General features: G+C 35.7%; 1 non-coding gene across 1 annotated transcript; it reads left to right on the top strand.

Annotated features, from left to right (window-relative positions):
* Nucleotides 1–2,020: 2,020 nt before the first annotated feature.
* Nucleotides 2,021–2,127, top strand: LOC144256303 (U6 spliceosomal RNA). The gene has a single exon (XR_013344075.1). It is a non-coding gene; the product is annotated as a U6 spliceosomal RNA (small nuclear RNA).
* Nucleotides 2,128–16,163: the final 14,036 nt, after the last annotated feature.

Here is a 16,163-nt window from a genome sequence, read left to right as displayed (position 1 = left end):
TTCCTTTCTATTCATAATTTTCTGAGTGTTTTTCATACCAAAAATTGTTGTATATTTGTTATGATGATCATTGGATTTATATTTGTGTTAATGTGGTAAACTACAGTGATTGAATGGATTAATAATTGAATATTGAATCCCCCTCCCCCTCTTTTGGTACTAGGGATTGAACCCAGGGGCACTCAACTGAACTACATCCTTAGTCCTTATTTATTTTTGATTTTGAGACAGGATCTTGTTAAGTTGCTTAGGGCCTCATTAAGTTACTGAGGCTGGTCTTGAATTTGCAATTCTCCTGCCTCAGCCTCCAGAGTCTCTAGGATTACAGGTGTGAGCCATCATGCCTGGCATAGAATTTTTTATGTATTTCTAGATTCAACTTACTAATACAGATGGGGTCAATATATTGATAAATCCATTGTAAGTTGAAAATGCATCTACTGTTTCTAACCTACTGACCATTCCAGATTAGCAACGTGGTCCACTGCAGAATGTCCCATATCTCCCCTCATAATCATATGGCCGATTGGGAGCTGAGATTCCTTACTGCTGCCCAACACTACAGAAGACTATTGCATTATACTGCATATTGCCATCACAGGAAAAGATCAAAATCCAAAATTCTAAGTATGGTTTCTACTGAATGTATAGGCTTTTTTTTGTACCATCACAAAATAAAAAAAAAATATTAAGTCAAACTATCCTTAGGTCAGAGACCATCTATATTTTGTTGAAGATTTTGGCATTTGTAGGCATGAGGGATATTGGCCTGTATTTTCTTTTCCCAAAATGCCTTTGCTAGGTTTTTGTATCAGAGTAATCCTGGCCTGATAAAAAGAGTTGTGAAGTGTTCACTCCTCTTCTAGTTTGTGAGTTTCAGATTGTTATTTTTTCCTCAAATGTTTGATAGAATTTATATATAATTTATTGCTGGAAGATCTTTAAGTTATGGTTAAAATTGACATTCTTAGCTGGGTGTGGAGGCACATCCCTGTAATTCCAGTGACTTGGGAGGCTGAGGCAGGAGGATAACAAGTTCAAATTGAGCCTCAGCAACTTAGTGAGGCCCTAAGCAACTTAGCCAGATCCTGTCTCTAAATAAAATTTTTAAAAGGGCTGGGGATGTGGCTCAGTGGTTAAAGTGTCTCTGGGTTCAATCCCTGGAATCAAAAAAAATTCAGTAATGTGATTCACAGTCCAATTAAGTGTCATGAGTTTGCCTGAAGACCATGTGAAGGGCACATGGCATGTGTTGTTAGTTTCGCTTAAAGCCGTGGTACAACCATTCCACCTGTGATTGGCTACCATGTTGTCCTGATGGAAAAGCATAAGAATATGAAAATAGTGACCAAAATTGAAAGAATATAAACAGGCATGGGTGCAGTAGCTCTGTCTCCAAGATGGGACGATGGTCTTTATGTAAAAAAATATGGAAGATTCTGGCTCAATATATCCATTTGTCTATTAGAAGTTGTGTGAGATTGAAGGGCATTAGTGGAAGGAAGCAGATAAAAGTCCAGTTAAAATATTTTTGAACATTTAAAACATCTATTAAAGTTTGCCATTAAAAAAAATGTGAAATAGAGTAAAATCTCCCCACCCATCTTACCCTTGGATTCAGTTTCATCCACCCTTCCAGCCAGAACCACACATTTTTTGCCTATCTTTTAATTTCTTTATGAATATTGAAGTAATATTAATATATATTTATCTTTCCTCCTTTGGCATATTAAGGAAGTATATTATACATAATGTTCTTTGGGTTTTTATTTTGTTTTGTTTTTAGTACCAGGGATTTAACCCAGGAGTCTTTTTACCACTGACCACATCCCTTTCACTTTTTATATTTTAAGACAGGGTCTCACTGAATTGCTTAGGGCCTTGCTAAGTTGCTGAGGCTGGCTTTGAACTTGTGATCCTCTTGCCTCAGCCTCCCGAATCACTGGGATTACTGGTGTGTGCTACTATATCTGGCTATAATATTCTATACTCTACTTTTCTCCATTAAAATATATTCTGAGTGCTTGCTTAAGCAGCACATATACTAAAATTGGAATAATAAAGAGAAGATTAGCATGGCCCCTGTGCAAGGATGACATGCAAATTCATGAAGAGTATCATACTTAAAATATATATATATTCTGGGGGCTGGAGTTGTGGCTCAATGGTGAAGCGCTTGCCTTGCACGTGTTAGGCACTGGGTTAGATCCTCAGCACCACATAAAATAAATAAACATATTGCATTTATCTACAACTGAAGAAAAAGTGTATATATATATATATATATATATATATATATATATATCCTGGAATTTTGTCTAGTTGTATATTTTCCCTTGTATTGATTACTGTGCATCATAATTTATATCATAATTTATATAACCAATCCTCTATTGATGGACATTTACATTTTAAAAATTCCTTCCTTTTTGAAATTAATGCTGTGATGAATAGCCTTGTACATATATTACTTATCTGTAGGTCATATTCCCATAGATGGAACTGCTAGATCAAATAGTATTTGAATTTTTAAGTTTTTAGATGTTGCTAAATTGTTCTCTATTGGCAAACTCAAATATTTCAAAGGTGTTCATTTTGAAAGTCCTTTACAGTCTCCAAATTGCTGTAAAGATTTTTCTTCACCTGATCAGAGGAAGGAGGAAGAGGTAACATTTTTGAGATCATTTTCATAAGCAAATTCAAAATTCTTTACTAAATAAAAGAAGGAAATAAAAGCAAATTGTTTTACTATGTATCATGTGTCATCCTTGATTATTTATGTAGATGAATCCTCCCTATCATTCTGAACTTGGTTTTATTGTTCTTACTCAAAATGCAAAGACAAGTCTCAGAAAGAGTAAATTAAATATTCTATCTAAGGTTTTGCTAAAGTTTGCTCCACAGAATACAAAAGCTTTTTTCTTCTTTCTTGAGGGGAGAGACATGTCTCTAGCTGCAGAGATGCTCTCATTATGATAAGACTCATATGAGAAGTGGTAGTCAAAACATCTTGTCCCTGATTCTTGTGTTAGGATGAAGAGCCAGGATGATATATGCTGACCATCAAGTTCTGATTCACCCAAAATTTAGCTAACCTGTTAGACTCACTTTCAGAAGATAGAATCAAGTTAAATTCTCTGGAATAGAGATTTTTCATAGTTCTGTAGAATATCTTATCTAATAATAGCATTTTCTGCTATACAATCTAAGATAAGGCAATCAGATTATTTTCTTGAGGATATAAATTAATTGCTGGCAGAAGTCAGTCAAAAGAAAGAATATATGTTTTGACTGGAGTCCAGTGAGCAGAAAGACTTAATTCATGCAAGCTACTGCTTTCTAGATAACCCAAGGAAAGTAATAACCAGCCCTATTTCAGCCCTCCATGTGCAAAATGGAGAGGTTTTATTAGAGACAACATTGATCACTAACAGTATACTTGGCATAAAATTAGTTATGATTTCTGATGCTGTATGAATTATGTACCTGGTTAAAAAAATACCAACTTTGTAGCCAAATAGACCTGACTTGGAACCCATTTCTTTGTATTGAGTATGTGACCTTGGGAACTTCAATTTTTTCCAAGTCTTGGTTTTATCTGAAAAAGTAAGGATATCAGTGATAACCACCTAATAGGTTTCTAGTGAAAATTAAATAAATTCACATGAATAAAATGCTTAGCACTGAGCCTGGGAACATAGTATGTACTCATTAAATAATAGTTGCTAGTCATGGTAGGACTCTTTTCGTATCTAAAGATCTCTTTATTAGTGGCTATTGGGGCTGATTTCTGTACTGTGAGAAACAACTTTGTGTGTTTAATATGGCTTCATGCTCAGCTAAATCAAAACAGAGGTAAAGCTCCACCTGACCTTGTCGGCAATTAGCTTTTGCCTTTTCATGCATGAGATTTGATTATCTTTATCATTGTCTTAGCTTGTGTTACCTACACATCATAAAATTATCCCAACCTTTTAATACCCTGTTACAAACATTTATCTTTTTGACCTTCAGTGGAATTGTAGTAGGATTGCCTGCTGTTGAATACATCTATCTATCTCATGTAATGTGAATTTGCCAGTGTTCAAGTTTAATATTTACACCATGGCCACTTAAGTGTCATGAGCTTTGATTCATCCTTGCCACTAGATGGCACTATAATAGAACACATTTGTTATAGTTATCCTTTCCTGTCTAGGAAGACATGCCACAGAAACAGGAGCTGAGGAATGGCCCATGTGAAACTGAAGAAGAGAGGGCTTTGGAATAGGGATATTTTATAAATGAGAGAATTTAGTGTTGGAGCTTTATATTTTGGGTTTCTCCAAAAGTTGGTCTTGGAAGTAGTCATAAGAGAGCAGGAAGAATGAGATTGAAGAGGAACAAAGGAGAAACGTAAGTCTGACTTTTTAACTTGCTGGAGGCAATAAGGTTCAATTCTATTGGAACTTACTAAGTAGCACATAGACTTCCCCCTCTTCTAATCTTCAGCACAATGGCTGGGAGGCAGGAGTGCATATCAATTAGCTCTTGTCCATTGGTCAAGATGGGACTCTGTTCTTTCTCTCCATATATGTATGGGTTAAGAGAATTCTTTCAAGCTTCCAAGACAGGCATGGGGCAGAAAGTAAAGATATTCAGTAGGAACTAGAGATGAGATCTTATCATTTGAAGCAAATCATAAATTACTATTCCAACCAGGTCAAAATCAAATGTAAGTCTAGGTGGATATGACTCAGGGCACCAGAAGTGTCTGCTACAGCTAACTAATAAATCATGTACTCAGTAAATTCTTCCAGTTTAAATAAACAAAGAATTCTAATGAACCATCTGCATCTCCAAATCCTTGGGGGCTACCTAATAGGTAGCCTAGCAAATGCTTAGTGAATAAAAATCTAAATGGCTATTACATGAAATTCAGAAGAAGAAAATATATTGACCTTTAGAACTTAGTATGAAAGAGTTTCCAAATCCTTTAATTCTTATGTACTAGGGTACAGAAACAGGGGGTATGTGTTGCTGTAGTAACAGGAGTTTGCTATAGGAAAACTATGTGTTGGGGAGTATGTAAAGGATAAATTGTATTGTAGTGGGAGTCTGGAGAATTTGAGATCTACCTGTGATGCTGGATATATCTTTTAGGTTACCTTTAGATAACTTTTGGGAGCTCTGTGTCTTTATTGAGAGAAGATAGCTATCTATCCATCTATTTCCATATATAATTTCTAATTATCCTTAAAGTTTCTTCTAGCCCTAAGATATTATGAAAATTATATATGTAGAAGAATATTTGACTTTTGTGAATGGCTTTTTGTATTCAAATGTATATTTACATTTGCATGCATGACATGATAAGTTTGTACACATTGGAATTTATTTAAAGATGAGCAAGTCTTGATTTTTTAAAAAATAGAAGTTTCTTTGGTTTCTAACAAATAGTATGTCAGATATGCAAGTAAACAGAAGAAGTATGAATATTAAGATATGCATATGTACTATAAATTAAATCTTTTTATTCTGCATATTCTTTCATCAAGTGAAATTTTTATTCTGAAAAATGGAGTAATTAGTCAGGCAAGGATTGAACAGGAAGCAGAGATCTAGAACTTGCAGCAATATCACTAGGATAAAAAGATCAAATTTGAACTTCAGGACTAGTGAAGGAGACAGAACTTACAGGGAGTCAAGATCCTGAAGAGGAGTGCTCTTAAAATTCCTTACAAAATTTCTGTTCAAGGCATTAGCTAATTCCTGAACCATGCATGAATGGAGTAAAAGGAAAATAAATCCATAAAAAAAATTTAAAATGTTAAGAGGCTAAAAAGCTTATCAGAGCTTTTGGCAGTCTGGGGAAAAAACAAACAAACAAAAATATAATTTAGAACCTGCCAAAAATAAAATTTCCAGGCTTTTATATGAGACTTCTGAAGTGTTATGGCTGATGGTTGGGATAAATTAGTAATAGATGAGCTTTCACAACGTCTTACCAATATGCTTCATTTGCCAGGTGCGGTGGTTCATGCCTGTAATCCTAGAGGCTTGAGAGGTTAAGGCAGAAGGATCCTTAGCCACCCTCAAAATAGTGGGGCACTAAGGAACTCAGGGAAACTCTGACTCTACGAAAAATACAAAAAAAAATAGGGCTGGGGATGTGGCTCAGTGGTGAGTACCCCTGAGTTCAATCACTGTACCCTCCCCATAAAAGACTTCCATTATTTTAATCCCTGATTCTATCAGGGTTTTCTGTTTTTCAGGCAGAGGAGAGTAACATCTTCTCTGAAAAAATAAAAGATCATATAGAATCTCTGCCACCTCTCATGTGTAATGTCAGTGCTCAATATAAAAGAACATGTGTGCCAGGAAACAGGACCAAATGACAAAAGCTAACAAGAAGAAAACAAAACAAAATAGCAATAGAAATAGCTGGTATAGATTTGGGGCTTAACAGAAATATAATCTTAAATATATAAATTTATCAGTAAGTTAAAGAAAGTGGATTAAAAACAAAAGAATGTCATTCAAACATTAGAATGCATAAAACACCATTAAATGGAAATTTTATAGTAGAAAAAAACAAGAAGTCAAAATATAACTGCAGATGAGACAACAGAATAGAATTAGGGAGACGAAAATATAGATTTGAGAAACTGGAAGTTGGTAAGTAGCAAATAATATATTTGGAGTTCAGAGAAGAAAAATGAATGGAAAAATATAGATAATAGCATATAAAACTTGATAAAAATGTAGTAAGGGTAAGTAATATTTAATTGAAGTTCCAGAAGAAGAGGAGAGAGAAAATAAAACAGGAGAAATACTTGAAGATATACTGGAAAAATAATTTTTGGAACTGATCAAGGATATCAGACTGAAGAGTCATGAAGCTCTATAAACCCTGAACAGGTTAATATAAAATATCCTAAATATAAAATAAAGGGCTGGGGTTGTGGCTCAGTGGTTGCTTAGAATCTGTGAGGTACTAGGTTCAATCCTCAGTACCCCATAAAAATAAATGATTAAAATAAAGGTCCATCAACAACAACAACAACAACAAATTTTAATGTATAAAATAAAGCCAAGTCCAGATACAAATAAGAAGAGAAATAAACAAATCCATAGTCTTTATAGTGAGAGTTCTTTTTTTTTAATTTCATTTTATGTTACTGTTAGGGATGGAGTCTAAGGCCTCACACATGCTAGGCAAGCACTGTGCCACTGAACTATGTCCCCAGCTCCATAGTAAGAGATTTTTTTAACATATCTTTCTCGTCAAAAATTCAGTAAAGTGGGGCTGTGGCTCAGCAATAGAGCGCTCACCTAGCACGTTTGAAGCCCTGGGTTTGATCCTCAGCACCACATAAAAATAAACAAATAAAATAAAGGTTTTTAAAAAAACTCAGTAAAGCATATAATATTTGAGGAATACAATGAGCAAATGTGTGTATGAGTGGGGTATATAATACAGTATAAAACAATGCAAAATATTCCACATTCTTTTTTATGAACACATAGAAGATTTATTAAAATAAAAACTATATGCTGGGTCATCAAGCAAGTGTTGACAAATGTTAAGGATTAAAATCATATGGAGTATATTCTTTGATGATACAGAAGATAAATAGTACATGTATATGACCAATTTGAGGTCCATATCTTGAGTTCATTAAAACCATAGATCAAAAAGTAATGATGTCCAGTTTTCACTGGATTTAATGACTCACTTCCATGAAATAGTGTATGGAAAGTGAAATATAATGACTTTTCAGAGGAGCAGGAGCCTGATTAAACATCACCTTAACCAAGAACTTAACATCATTAGGATGAATTATATGGCTGTTCGGTAACCCTGATGGGATAAGATGAAAAGGGCCCTCAGGCTGTGTGTGGTGTTCTTTACAAAGTCTGTAATTCCCATCTAATCACATACTCCCATCAAATTCAAATTGAGGAGCTGTGTTAGTCAGCTTTACATAGCTGTGACCAAAATACTCAAGATCAAGTAAGAGGAGACAAAGTTTATATCAGGCTCACAGTTTCAGAGGTTCAGTCCAAGGTCGGTGGGCTCCATTGCTCTGAATGTGAAGTGAGGCAGAATAGAGGGGCAAAGGAAAGCTCCTGAGCTCATGGCTGCCAGGAAGGACAGGGGTGGGAAGAGAAGGAACTCACAAGTAAGTCACCAGAGAAATATGACCCAAAAGGCATGCTACCCCCATCACCTACTTCCTACAGCCTACAGTTACCACCCAGTTAGTCCATTAGAATCATTAATCCATCAAATGGATTAATCCATCAAATGAATTAATCCAGTAATCAGTTCACAGACCTCATAATCTAATCACTTTACCTTTGAACATTCCTACTCTAACAAGAAGTTTCAGGGTCTGCCTCATATCTAAACCATAATAGGGATATTCTGTAAATTCTATCAGGGATATTCTATCTGGCTAATGTGAATATTTTCTTAAATTATCAGCATCATAAAAAAAACAAAGAAAAAAAACCTGAAAAGTTGTTCTTGACTAGAGGAGACTGAGAAGGAATATTGACTAAGTGCAATGAAATATTCTAATTTGAATTATAGAAGTGAAGAATAATATTGTAGTGGAAAAATGAGAAAAATCCAAATCAATCTGTAAGTTTGGTTAGTAATGTATCAATGTAGGTTTCTAAATTTTAACAATGGTGCCATAATATAAAACATTAAATAGAAGTGCATGAGGAATGCCCTGTATATCTGTAAGTCTAAAATATTCCCCTAAAACATTTATTAAAAATAAAAATGAAAGAAAGGTAGCTCAAATAAGAAATGGGCAAAAATGCTTGAAAATTACATTTAAAAAAAGATATTTAAGTGCACAGTATAGACAAGAAAAGAAGTTTAACTTCATTGATTATGAGAAAAATGCTAACTTAAACTAAACTAAAACACATCATAACTATGGATGCTCCATCATAGCTAAAATGGAAAAGATAGAGAATACCAAGTTTGCTAATCTGATGATGTTGGAAGATCTAAACCCATACACTGCTGGTGGGAGTGTAAATTGATAAAATTATTGCATTAAAATTTAGGGGTTAGCTGGGTGCATGCCTGACATCCCAGCGGCTCAGGAGGCTGAGTCAGGAGGATCAAAATTTGAAGAGCAGTCTCAGCAACTTAGTGAGGCCTTAAGCAATTTAGTGAAACTCTGTATCTAAAAATAAATAAATAAATAAAAGGGAAAGGTGTGGTGGCACAGCCTGACATCCCAGCAGCTCAGGAGGCTGAGTCAGGATGATCATGAGTTCAAAGCCAACCTCAGCAAAAGTGAGGTACTAAGCAATGCAGTGACACTCTGTTTCTAAATAAAAATACAAAACTAGGGTTGGGGATGTGGCTTAGTGGTCAAGTACCCCTGAATTCAATCCTCAGCACCACCCCCACACCCCAAAAACGGAACAGGGATGTGGATCCATGGTTTAGCATCCCTGGGTTCAATAGCTGGTACAAAAAAAAAATTAGAGGGTAGTGTTAACTAAAAGTAGACACTTGCCTAACCTACTACTCAGCAATTCTGCTGTAAGTACACATTTGCTACAAATCATTGACAAAATATTCAGTTACTTTATGTATCATAGCCCCCAACTGAAACAACCCAAATGTCTATAGATAGATCCTTGTGACTCAGGCATATGATAGAATATGTTGATTAAAAAAAAAAGAAAAGAAACTATTCCTACAAACAATATGTATAGATGAATCTCAGACATAAAGACATAAAGATGAGAGGGAAATCTGGACAGAAAACAGCATATACTTTTATGGTTTCATTTACTTGAAATTTGAAAGTGATGAAACTAATGAGTGGTGGTAAGGTAGATGGGACCGGTAGTGACTGGGAGGGGCATGAGGGGGACAGCTGTCACTCTGGCAGTGTTCTGTATGCCCATCTCCTCTGTGGGACAGGAGTACATTCGCCATGTCAGAATTCCCAGAGTGGTGCCTGAAGACTGTGCACTTAACTGTGCGAACATCAGAGATCCATGAAAGAGTCAAAAGCACAGGTCTTCTAGAAACTTGGATTTTGATATTAAAAGATGTTTCCACCCTGATTTATAATGCAAGCTATAGTTAATTAGTATATGTGTATTCTTTAAAAATCAAATAGCTATATAGAATGTTTTTGTTAGAAAACATCTGCACTATACTTTGATAACTAATTAATTAGTTCTCTGTACTTTGAGTTTTATTTTATTCACTGCATGAAGGGATCCAGCGAGACCAGTTATAAATATTGTACCAACTAAGACCAAATTAGGCAATAGTCTCCCCTGATGTTCTAATATTTTGAAATGTAGAGAGGACTATTTGAATAACTAATAAGGCTTTTATGAAATTGGGGGACTTCATAAACATAGCAGGTTAAGATTACACTTTTATAAAAATATATTACATGCTTTAAAACTTTGCAACAGGGGCTGGGGATGTGGCTCAAGCGGTAGCGTGCTCCCCTGGCATGCGTGTGGCCCGGGTTCGATCCTCAGCACCACATACCAACAAAGATGTTGTGTCCGCCGAGAACCAAAAAATAAATATTAAAAAAAAATTCTCTCTCTCTCTCTCTCTCTCTCTCTCTCTCTCTCTCTCTCTCTCTCCTCTCACTCTCTCTTAAAAAAAATTGCAACAGCTGTAAAAGATAGTTGGTATCCTCCCATTTCACAGATGGAGAAGCTGAGACTGAAAGAGATTAAGTTGCCTTGTCCATTCATAGAAGGGCCATGATTCAAACTTAGATTTATACTAACTCGAATCCATTCTTGGATTCACACTTATCCACAGCAGTGTTTTTCAAAGTGAGTCATGAGCCACATACATTCAAATCATGTCAGAGGTCTCTCAAGTGTAAATCTCTAGGAGGCCAGGGCAGGCAGAATATTTGAAATTGGAGCCTCATTTTTTTTTTTTTGGTAATAATCCCTGAGGATTAAGAAGCACTGCTTTTTTCTCTAATGACTTTGAATAGGAAGGTGACATCTTATTCAAACCTAACCTTCCAAGTTTGGAGTTTACCTGTATCACACATAATAGAAGAGAGCCATGCTCCTTGAGTGTGTACATACAGTTTGTCTTGTACAATCACTCTCTCCTTCACTATTATTTCACTTGAGGTTTTCAGTGAAATAGATTCTTTTCTACCCACTTGCAAGCTGTTGATATGTTTCCACAAAAGAAGTACTGAGCTGGTTTAAATATGTGCATATGGTTCCCAAGAAGAGTATGTCCCTACTTACTTTCTAACACATTCTAAATATAAAGTTGAAGCAATACACTCGTCAGAAGGGTTATTATTCTGTCTACATGGTTTTCTTTATTGAACATCTTGAGACTGGTTGAAATAACAAATATGATATGGTGGGTATTTTTTTAATATAAGGTATGAGGCAAAATGTGATATAGAAATGATCAAATAAGATGTAATGGCTGATTCTTATAAGATTTAAAGAAACTTTATATATTTATTTATTTTTGATGCTGGAGATTAAACTCAGGGATGCTTAACCACTGAGCTACATCTCCAGCCCTTTATTTTATTTTATTTTATTTAATTTTTGGATAAGATCTCACTAAGTTACTGGAGCCTCTCTGAGTTGCTGAGTCTGCCCTCCAATTTGCAATCCTCCTGCCTCAGCCTCCCAAGTCTCTGGGATTACAGGTGTGCATCACCATGCTGGGCTTCAAGAAATCATTTTAGAATGTTTCCTGCCCTAAAGCTTTATTTTCTTGAAAAAAAAGGGAAGATGGGTAAAAGTCTAAATAGAGGCTGTTAAAACTTAAAAATCACATCGTTGCCCCCTCCTAGCATTTGGAAAAAAAATTACCTATCATAACTGTAAGATATTTCACTAAATTTCTTGGTGGCACAGGGAAAGAAAAATAGTCAATAACTCAGAAGCGTACTCCTTAGGGATATGGGATGCTGTCAAACCTGGGTTAGAGACCACCTGTTCCACCTAGCTTTATGATCTCTGGTGCATTCCTAAGTATCTCTTCCATTTACTCCTAAGTGGGATAATGGTACCAATTTCCTAGGACTCAGAATTAAATGAAATAACACATGTAAAATGTATAGCACAAGTTTAGGAACATGTAATTGTGCAAACATCAAAAATCATTAGCTATTCTCATTGTTTATTCCTATTCTATGATACCATTTATTTTTAAGGACCATATCCTTTGATAGATACTAAATATGAAATATATTACAAGTTTCATGACTTTGGAAACTGGTGAATAAAAATATCAAGAGTCGATTTAATGACCTTTCCAGATATGTGTCATTTTAAGGGCTCTTTAGTACCAGGTGCAGACTGCCTCACATGAGTTCCTGATGTTTTCCTGGATGGCACAGCTGTAGCAGTTTTTTCTGATTTCTTCCTGTAGCTGATGCATCTGGACTCTTTTCTATTGTTGGGCAACTCTCACACCACCCAGATAGAAGCCTTGAGAAGCAAAAATAAAAGTGTTTTTTAGTATCAATAATAAGTTGATAGAAACTAGTTAGCTTGTCAGTCCAGTTCACTTTCTGAAGGTCTCTTACATGCAAAATTATTACTGATTTTGTTCTTGGCTAAAGATCAAATTTCTATGCTGAGTGCAATCGTGCATGCCTAGAATCCCAGCATCTTGGGAAGCTGAGGCGGGAGGATCACAAGTTTGAGGCCAGCCTCAAAAACCTAAAAAGGGCTGTGGAGGATAGCTTAGGGATAAAGCATTCCTGGGTTCAATCCCCAGTACCCTCTAAATAATAATAAAATAAATAATAAAAATAAAAATAGGTATCCTACCTATGAGAAAAAAATATGTATATTATAGAAAAAATAAAAAACATGGAAAAATAGATAATGTAAAGCAGATAATTTCTAATTCTAAATAAAATTGCATTATCATCCTAGACTGTTTTATTAAAAATCTTTCCTCCTCCTATGGAGATATATTTTTGTTGTTGTTGTTAACATCACAACTGTGCACATAGTTTTATGTTGTCTTTTCTCCCTAAAGTAGTATCATCAATATTCCTATCATTGTATATATTTTTTTCCAATTTAGTTACTTTTTATTGACATTGAAAATGTATTTTAAGAGAATTAGAAACATCTGCTGCTCAAGTGTGATTTTATTTTATTTTGGACTTACCGTCTTGTCTACTCATTTTTTTTATCAAGTATTTACAATGGCCCTCTATGTGCCAAGTGCTAGACTGGAAGTTTCTGTAGGGCATAGACTTGGTTTTATTCATCTCTTGCCCTTAGTGCCTGGAACTGTGCCAGGCTTTTAGAGATGCTCAGCAGATATTTATTGAGTGAACCGTGGTTAATATTTCTACTAACCTCAACCTCAACCAGGGGTTAAGGGGTTTTGTTTGTTTTCATTTTAGTGTCACATCATCATCATAAAAGCTTTTCTTGACCAATCCTGGGGTTGGATTCTGACATGTAGGGGTGACGGGCTTCATTCAGTGGATGCCTTCTTTTTGTTGTAAGGTCTGTGGAAAGAGGACCCAGATTTATCATGCATTATGGTCTTTGTGGAGAAAAAGACCCTTTGAACATGGCCAATGAATATTTGTATGTATCTTGATGTGTACTTTCCAAAGGACCTCTTTTTTAAAAAAATTTCAATGTTGGGGATCAAATACAGGACTTTATGCATTCTAGAAAACGCTCTACCACTGCACTGTACCTGTATCCCTAGATGTGTACTTTTAAGAGAAGTTTCACAATATATATTTATTCTTCGAATAAGAATGTATCTATATTTAACTCAAATAACTTCCATAACCTACCTCCAAATTTTCCCATCAATCTTCCAAATACTCCCTCTAAACACTGTGTCTTCATAGCAAAGTGCTTCACATGTAAACTCAAGCTGAAGCTGGGCAGAAATGGTGGTTTCCAATCTGAAAAAGTAATTTCCAATCTGAGAAGGTAATTTTCTCTCTAAGGTTTAAGAGTAAAATATAATTGAGGCTCAGGAACAAGGTCTCCCCTGCAGGAAAAATGACTTCTTCCTTGTAATTTTGTTGTTGTTGTTGTTGTTGTTGTTGTTGTTGTTGTTGAAAGGTAAAAGTAAGAGTGGTCTGAGAATGTGTGTTGGAGCTGGCAAGGGTGGTTGGAGGGTGGAGAGAGACCCAGTCCCAAACCTATGCAGATCAATTTATAATTTTAATCATTACCCAGGAAATCCTATAAAAAGATGAAGGGTGGACCCTGAAAATAGTTTTCATTTTTTCTGCCTCATCTTAGTGCCTGCAAAGTATGCCTGTTATGCTGTGGCTTTTATGTCCATGTGACAGGAAAGGATGCAACTTCTAATGCTTTGTTAACTCAGTATCGTATTGTTTTAGACTAAATACAAAAAGTTGAGTGTTAGCTCTCTTTTGTGAGAATGGCTTAAGAGTCAATGCATTACTGCTAGCAATATTTAAACAGTTTGATACTTTTATCAGATGAATACTCATGCAAATTTTTAAAAACTATTGGTCCAGAAAAAAGGGAAAAACAATGGAATGCACCTGACCAAACTTTCTCCAGTATACATACAAATGCACTACAGTCACCTTTGTGTACATACATAATATACTAATTTTTAAAAAGTTTAAATAAATAGAAGAGAGATCAGTAGAAAAAAAGGAGCAGAGGGAAGGAGGAGTAGAGGGAAAGGGTATTTCTGGGGACTGAATTGGAGCAAATTTTATTCCATGCTTTTATAATTATGTCAAGATGAACCCCAACATTATGTAGAACAAAAATGAACTAATAAAAATGAAACAAAAAACTAATTCATCCAGAAAAACATCATGAAGTCTACTTTCCTGTTTGTTCTCTCTGTCCCCTGTGTTCATAAGAGGGAGGGCATTTTTTTTAAATAATTTTCATTTTCAGGTATTTACTTCAATATTGTCTCATTATCTCTACATTATATTCATTTTCTACAAGTTATTAATTGATCTACTTTGTATTGCTGACATCCAACAGCTCTCAAAGATCTCCAGAAAAATCTGTTGATGAAGCAAAGTTATGTTTTAAAATTTACTGCAGTGGGGAGACCACCTTCAGGCTTTTAGTAATGTCTTAGGGGGGAAAGATCCTTACAGAGTTGAAGGTGATTTTAAAGCAAGTTTTGCAAGGCAGAAACTGATGAAAGCCAGGCTGAATTTAAAGGCACAATATTTGGATCAGTGGTCAAGAGTTGAAATATTGAAGCAAATGTTGATACTACTCTGTTTAGATAGTCCCCAGTCTTATCTTCCAGGCATGGGTCTACTTTGGAGTAAGTAGATAAGCTATATTTGGTCTTGATCCCAGTATTGTTCATCACAGAAATAGAAAGCAGATTTGGTCTGAGTTCTTAGAACTGTGTTAAAGTTATCTCTTACTATGATTATGAAGATTGAATTAGATTCTTTATATTGTTTTCCCCCTTAATCCTTCAAAACCAGTTTGTCTGGTCACTAACTTCTACTCCTTCAAAGAAGAAACATAAACTTTCTAGTTTTTGGTTCGTCAGCCCAATATAAGGTCTTTTTACCATCCTTTTCCTCTACCTTCAAATCTGTAGTATTGGATTTGTTCAGTGGTTCTTAGTTACAAGGGGACTCACATTTATTTCGGGGATTGAACCTGGGGCCTTAGCACATGAGAGGCAAGCACTCTACCACTGAGCCACATTTCCAGCCCCTCATTTCTTTAGTTTGCCAAATTAACCTACCTCTAACTCAGACCTCACCAGTCTCCTTGGAACCAAGTCTCATTAGAGTTATTTGGGGAACCTGTCTCTCCAGGGCTGGAAAATGGTCTCCATAGTGTCCATTTGTGGTGATTATTCTGTTTCTCCGTAACCTGAGTTCATTGAGGTGGATGTAGTTTTGTAGTCTCCTCTTCTTTCTGTTCCATGCCAGACTTGGCTCTGGGGACTCCATACCATCTTTTAACAATAGGAAGCTTGGCACTCAGTCCCAAGGGACCCAAATACTCACTCCATCAAAACTCTTGTCAACCAGCGGGGCTCAGGTGGGAGTGGGGTATGGGAACTTCATTGGACTCATCCACTCCCCTGGGCTTGGGGGAATCCAACTTTATTTGGGATCAGATACTTTCCTTCCCTTCAGTTTTTAAACACCTCCCCA

Source organism: Urocitellus parryii, chromosome 7 (genome assembly GCF_045843805.1).
Source record: "Urocitellus parryii isolate mUroPar1 chromosome 7, mUroPar1.hap1, whole genome shotgun sequence".
Classification (NCBI taxonomy): domain Eukaryota; kingdom Metazoa; phylum Chordata; class Mammalia; order Rodentia; family Sciuridae; genus Urocitellus; species Urocitellus parryii.
Note: the sequence above shows the minus strand (reverse complement) of the source record. Positions and strands in the feature narration are given on the sequence as shown.